Source organism: Adiantum capillus-veneris, chromosome 22, assembly GCF_014529385.1.
Source record: "Adiantum capillus-veneris isolate H3 chromosome 22, ASM1452938v2, whole genome shotgun sequence".
Classification (NCBI taxonomy): Eukaryota; Viridiplantae; Streptophyta; class Polypodiopsida; order Polypodiales; family Pteridaceae; genus Adiantum; species Adiantum capillus-veneris.
Genome location: NC_140952.1, coordinates 74,432,326 through 74,439,481, shown reverse-complemented (window position 1 = coordinate 74,439,481; position 7,156 = coordinate 74,432,326). Strand labels below are relative to the sequence as shown.

General features: G+C 44.2%; 1 protein-coding gene across 3 annotated transcripts in view; it reads left to right on the top strand.

The window, feature by feature from the left end:
• Positions 1–4,894: 4,894 nt before the first annotated feature.
• The window catches only part of LOC147429598 (Terpenoid synthases superfamily protein), a 42,632-nt gene continuing 40,370 nt past the window's right edge, over positions 4,895–7,156 (top strand). For all 3 annotated transcript variants that reach the window (XM_086495860.1, XM_086495859.1, XM_086495861.1), the window contains exon 1: positions 4,895–5,104. The gene's annotated coding sequence lies outside the window, so the exon portion shown is untranslated. The remainder of the gene's footprint in view (positions 5,105–7,156) is intronic.

The window sequence follows — 7,156 nt, the reverse complement described above, 5'->3', positions numbered from 1 at the left end:
TTCAGCACTATAACCAACAAAAATACATTTGACAGCCTTATCATCCAATTTTCTGCGCTGCACTTGTGGCACCAAAGCATATGCCAAACAGCCAAAAACACGCATGTGCTCAATAGAAGGCTTTCTATCATGCCATGCTTCATATGGAGTAATAGACTGCAAAGCTTTCGTAGGACACCTGTTTAGTACATAAGTGGCACACATGATGGCCTCAAGCCAAAAAGAATGCAGTAAAGCTTGACTTTTGACCATACATCATGCCATTTCCGTCAGTGACCTGTTTTTCCTCTCAGCAACACCATTTTGCTGAGGCGTATAAGGCACTGTACATTGGTGTTTTATCCCATGACTAGCCAAAAATGCATTAAATTCATGAGACATATACTCCCCCCCTCGATCGGAACGGAGGGTGCCCATAGTACATTTTGAGACATTTTCAGCCATAGCCAGAAATTGTTTGAAGCACATAAAAACTTCGGACTTCGCTTTAAGCGGAAATACCCATGCATGCCTGGAGTAGTCATCAATGAAAGTCACGAAGTACAGGTAATTGCCCAAGGACGGAGTTTGCATGGGCCCACAAACATCACTATGCACAAGCTGCAACCTGCATGTGGCCCGAACTAAACCATCCTTTGGAAACTTAGAACGCTGCATCTTACCCAAAATACAGCCTTCACAAACATGTTTGATAGGTGCTTCAAGAGGCGGCAAAGAAGCAACCATATCAGATTTCTGCAAACGCAGCAAACTGGCAAAATTCAGATGACCAAAACGTGCATGCCAAAGTTTTGCATCTGAAATAGCCCTTGAATCTGCAACAGCATTTGCAAAATTTTGTCCACACTTGTCATACAAAGTGAGCTTATACAGCCCACGGCACAAAAGGCCAGATGCAACAATTTCATCACCAAAACTGAGATCATGAACTGTACATCTGTCATCCACAAATTTGACTACAAGTCCAAGTCTAACAAGTGCGGATACAGACAAGAGATTCTTCTTGATCCCAGGTACATAAAGTGCATCAACAAGTGTGAAGGAACTGCCATTAGTAGCAGTGAGCACAATCTTTCCAACTCCCTGAACTGGATAAGAGGCATTGTTGGCACAAGTGACTGAATTCCCATGAGGGACAGACTCGAGAGAGGTAAACAATTCACGATGTGAGGTAATGTGCTTTGTAGCACCACTATCGAAATACCACACATGTGAATCTGCAGCAACTGACAAGCATGCATCATGGACAACAGGATTGTAAGTGCACTCTGCGCTAAAAGCCCATTCTGCATCAACATCAGTAACACTGTCTCCTTTCACACAAGACTCAACAATGGCTGCATTTGTAGTGGAACCAGCATTTGCAGTGGAACCACCCTCTTTCTTCTTAGCCTCTTTGGCCTTCAACTTAGGACACGACTTGATCAAGTGATCATTGGCTTTACAATAATGGCAGCGCATCTTCTTTTTGCCCTTATCACCAGAATTGCCAGACGAAGTACTGCCAGCATAAGCATTAGGAACAGAATTTTTTCCACTCGCAGCAGAACCATAAGAAGTGGTTGCATTACTGTTACCACCCTTTCTTTGAGAAGCAATAAAAGCCTGTTCAACTGCACGCTGTCTAGTCCTGTTTTTTCTGGACAGTGACTCTTGCAACAGCAATGTGCATAATGCATCAAACTTGACAACTTCTGGATTTCCTTGGGTCATCAGTCTCCAAGTACTAGCAAAAGTCTGGTAGGAATCTGGTAAGGCATCAAGAACAATCTGCACAAGGGAACTGTCTGAAATGACTTCACCTGCAGAAATAAGCTGCTCATTGATATCCTTGACACTAGCAAGGAAAGTGTCCATATCATCTTCCTCATGCATAATCTTCGACTCCGGCTCTTTACGCAGCAAAGCAATTTTAGCCTCATTGCGGCTTGCATAAAGACCTGCTAAAATATCCCAAGCCTGTTTTGCATATTTTGCTGAACGGATGTGAGGAACAATGGTGCGCTTCACAGACAACGCAATCAATGCATGAGCCTACGCATCCTTAACATCCCAACGAGCTTGTTCTGTCGTAGGCAAAACAACTCTAACAGCTGCAATCCTTGCAGCAAGACCTGCAACATCCTCAACATCGCCTACATCCTCAGAAGCCAGGACGTACATCAATGCCCTGCACAATGTTCCAGACACCCTTTGACACAAGAACATGTTGCATCATATAAGCCCACATAGGGTAGTTGTCCCCATCCAACCTGTCCTCGACAGCAAACATCTTGAACACATCTGTGTTGTTGTTGTCAGCCATGGTAAATGCTGCACCTGATGTGAAAACTGCCCGAAAATAGGAGAAACGAAGCGGGAACAACCTGTGCTATATAGCACAAACCGTAGAAAACTATAAGGCACCTGTTATGCAGAAATTGACACTAACAAAAATTCTGCACAAAATGACGAAATAGCCTGTGCAGTACTGCCTGTAGTGGAAATGGAGGCCGAAATGAGTCCAAATCAAAATTATGAGCAAACCAAGCTCTTCGAGCTTGCCCAAAATATTTGTCGACCTGCGAACGCTTGCCAAAGCTCACTGAAATCGGAGAAAGTGAACAGGCGTTTGCTGGAGCAGCTGACGACTAAGCCCGGGAGGACGTGACCTGCTCTGATACCAATTGTTGGAATTAGGGTTGCAGAGAAACACACACAGCTTGGAGAAGACGAAGGAAGCTCAAGGCACACAATAGAGAGTGTGTTACTTAGTGTGCTTTGGAAAGATGGATAGCCCTAGAGTGATGGGCGTATATACAATGCACGGGGGAAAAAACCTCCTAAAGAGGGAAAAAATGCCCCGGCGGTCCTAATGTGTTCACACACATCACTACCACATGTATATAGTAACATGTTGCACGTGTTGGGACTTCCGAGCTCCGAGCTCCGTGCAGATCTCTTCCGATTCGACTCCTTGACCCTAGATCTATCGCCGTCAAGCTCACCATCGTTTCTAAGGGACCGCTCTCGCCGACCGATCACCAATGCTCTGATATCAGTTGAAGAGTGCACCACGCGGAATGTGTGCGTGTGGTGTGTGCATGTGAGAAGGGAGAAGGAGAGAGTGCAAGGTATTGTGTGGGTGGAGCAAGTCTCAAAGTGAGCTGCCCCTTATTCTCTGTATATGTACGTAAATAAGGTTAGTGGGCGACCGGACACTGGACATCCGGCCTTGAGCAAAGGCACTGCGCCTTTAACCCCAACAAGTGGTACTAAGCAAAAGAATCTTTCTAGGGATGTACACAAACTTCAATCTCATTATCACCATTCACATTCATCTAATCTCGTTTACAATAATTTCAACCTCCTTAAAAACATTTGTAACTATGTGGCTACATACAAGTGCACTACTACAGGCTAAGGTGAAGCATACTTGCAAATATACAAAATAACATGCGTACGAGCGATAAAACATACCCGGTGAATCGTACAAAGATTGAATGTGATACACAATTGGAGTAAGATACAAAGCAAGAGAGAAGCACAGGGGCACATGCATGCTTCACCTCTTAGAGCAGAGTGCTATGCATGCATGCAACCAAAGGTGAGAGAGGGAGAGGAGAGAATAAGGGAGACACAGAGCACTAGGTGCCATCTCCCCTGGTGCAAGCATGAGTATTTTCCTCTTGCACGTATTTATTTATAGATTTTTGTCAATACTAAAATATGATTACAATTGTCCACCTAAACATAAAATAGCAGTTCTCCAACTATTAAAATGTCCATAGGTTTTCTATTAATTGCATACAACATGAATCTCCTATGCTTGCCACCTGTCAATCATATAGCAAATATTCATTAATGCACATTATTATATATTATTAAATGCACAAGTTTACCTACAAGCTTTTCTTAATGTGCACATGTTGCATTGTAAAAAGCAAGATGATTGATTCCACATCATCCCATACATGCATTGCAAATTGCTATCCAAGTTGCACACCATATATAGAGGTGTTGCAATCATGACTCCATCAAATAATCAAACCATAAATTGCTTATTTGTGAGCACGTATGTGTGCCTCAACATGGGTGACCATTGGAAACTTTCAAATTATATCATCTCTATGAGCAGCGAGCACTCTATATCCATCCTTTAGTAAACCCCCCCCCCCCCCCCCCCCCCCCCCCAACCAAAGTGTATTTCAAAGACCAAGCATATTGTGTGCCATTCATGTTGTTCCACATGAGCTATTGTGTACTCATGTTATACTTATTTTTAGCATACAACCAAATCTTGCAAACGAGAAGAACATAGTTCATAATCTTTATAGAATTACTAAAGCTAGAAGTTTGTAGATTTTTGAAAAACGCATATAATGTGTAGCAAGTGAAGGATAAGAAAAGAAGCATTTTATTTGATGACACTGGCATGAACTGCGGTGTGCCTCGTTTACCCACAAAGTGTCAAGGAAATAGAGATGCTACTTTTGCTACTCCGTACGACGAGGAGAGCTATAATAGCAGTACAACTAGTGAAACAAGAAGTTCTGCCACTCTATTGTTGTGTCTTCTCCATCCAAGTGCATATTGTGCCCTTCCTTTCTCAAGTGGTGTAGAATGGGCCTATAAAACAAATGTCAACTATCGATCATAGTGGCTTCCATAAGATGATGCATAGTTGATGCGTCTCATACAAGGAATAGGAAGAAAGAAAATTGTCATCTTTAACTTTGCCATGTGGCACTAATCGAAAACCTAAATTTATCCAAGGGTCCACAATTGCTTTCAGAGACAACAACGGTCTACTAAGGCCTTATGCAGGACCACAAAAAAAACCTTTGTAAAGGGCAAAAACAAAAAGAACTTTTGTACTTAAAAGACCTTTGAATGCCAGCATACCACTTTTTTTCTCCAGTGTCTAGAAAAATGACCTTCGGGAATAGTGGAGCAGGCAGGCATGAGTAAAATAGTAGCGATGCTCTCTCTCTCGGGGGACAACACTGTGCGTGAAAAGCCAGAGAGAGCAACTATGCCAGCCTGCGCTAACATCTCATCTGAGAAGCGTCCTTTTGGGTGATAATCGCTTCACACACATTAATCAACGTCTCCACTATTGCTGGTGAGTCTCCTATATTTTGCAGCTCTGACTGTACATCTTGCCCGAGAGAAAGCACTCTATCTTTAATGCATCTTGACATATGCCCTGTACCCCCTCATGCTGCGTAGCTGGGTGCTCTGATTCTCCTTAGGAAGTGCTGTAAACTGTGACCAGTCTCTCAAGGTGCGGGTCTCTTAGGGTGCGAGTTGGACCCTCTCCCATGGGACCCCATGAGACATGGGGTCTGCTGCCAACCATGTGACCTCACTGTGCAATGACCAAAGGGTTTCATGTAAGAGGATGCCTCAAGCGCTCCTTAATGCATGTGGGTTGGTGCTGCTGAAGTCCCCCCCTCAGCTGCTCCCAAGACCAAAGCAAGCTCAATGCGAAACGTTCCTCCCATCTCTTGCTCAGGCCAACTGCAGGCATCTCTGTGAAAATCCAACGAGTGGATGGGCTTCAAGGGCCACCCGTCTGTGGGACTTGGCCTCTAATGGGGTCCAACAAAAGCTCCTTCTAGGGGTCCTCTGAAACCGGCCCATGGTAGGGCGGTAGGCGTTGGCTTTCACTCGAAATTCTTTACTTTAGACACACACACATAGCACTTTGCAAAGGAAACCTGCGACGGGAATTAACACTTGAATACACACACTGCTCGGAAGCTAGAATGCCCCGAGCAGACGCCGACAACCTGTAGGCCCCAAAATTGGCGTCCCTTTCGGTATTTCTTTATACCTTGAGAGGGTAAATTTACAAAGTAGAGTCCTGGGAATCCTTTGTCTATATCCAACTAGATACCACTTGATTTGGCCAAATTTTGGCAGCATAACAGTCCCAAAACTTGCGCGAAACCAATTCCCCTGCTTGAACTCACTTCCACTAGCATAAACCCTCTGATTCCTGCCCAAAAACAGTAAATTCAGCATGCTGTATTTACTGGTTTTTGCCCTGTTTTCAGCCCCAAACAGTCCCCTAATTGTCCTCTACCAGTGAGGCACTATTCCCAATGGTTCTAGCGTCCGTATGGCTGAAAAACAGTCAATTTACAGCGCATACACAACACTGAAAACGCACCTGTACGGTGAGGTTATGACCCTCACCAGTGCCTGCTTTGGAGTAGCAGTTAGCCACCTCTGTTCTTGCTCAAGGAGGCTCTTGCTTCAGCACAAAAGCATGAAACCACACAACTGTACATCAGTCAAATGAAGAGCACTCTTGTGGGGCATCACATAACTGCACGTAGGGGAGAGAGGGAGCAGTGTGTAGTGTGCAGGCCATCACTCCTAGCACCACACTGTACATAGAGAGGAAGGCAAGCACTCCATAGCTCTTAACCTGTGACAGGTTCTCAATGAAGCATCCCCTAAGGAAAAATCGAGTGCCCCCTCTGCTGCCCTTGACCTGTAATGCATTTGTGAACAAATAGATGCAAAAAGGGAAAGATTTTCATGGCTGCCAAAATCTGCGTATCGTTGAAAACGTAGCAAAATAGCCCTGTAAACACGCATCTGATGCCTTCCAATGAAAATGAGCTTCTTGGTCCTAGGTAAAGTCATGGGAAGCTCAAAAATGGAAAGAAATGGTTGAAAATCATAGTTATCAGCCTCCAAAACTCCTCTAGGAAGTCAGTTACGAGTTCTGTTTTCTCAAACTTGGTAAATTGGCCAAAAAGTGCCACTTGGCACTCATACATGCAATTTCCCCGCATTGGGCTTCCTGCTTAAAAATCTCTCAACTGGTGCATCAGTTGACTTTGCAGCAGAGTAATAAAATGTTTTCCTTGTCATTCTGATGCTAATGACACGAACAGATTTCACGGCCCAAAATAGCAGTTCCCTAATTTTTAGGAGATGCTTTCGTTGGGCTCCCACTGGTCATCTGACCATCTATCCTCATTGGGACCGCATCCAAAAGTGCAATGTGGCCCAACTGTCGGATACTTTCTGTTGGTGATCCCATCTTGACTTTATGCCTTTATTGAGTTCACTTCCTAGTATCCACCAACTTGCTAAGTGCGACGGGGGGACCTACATGATCTTGAATTGAGCCTAGACATCCTTTTACTTTACGAGT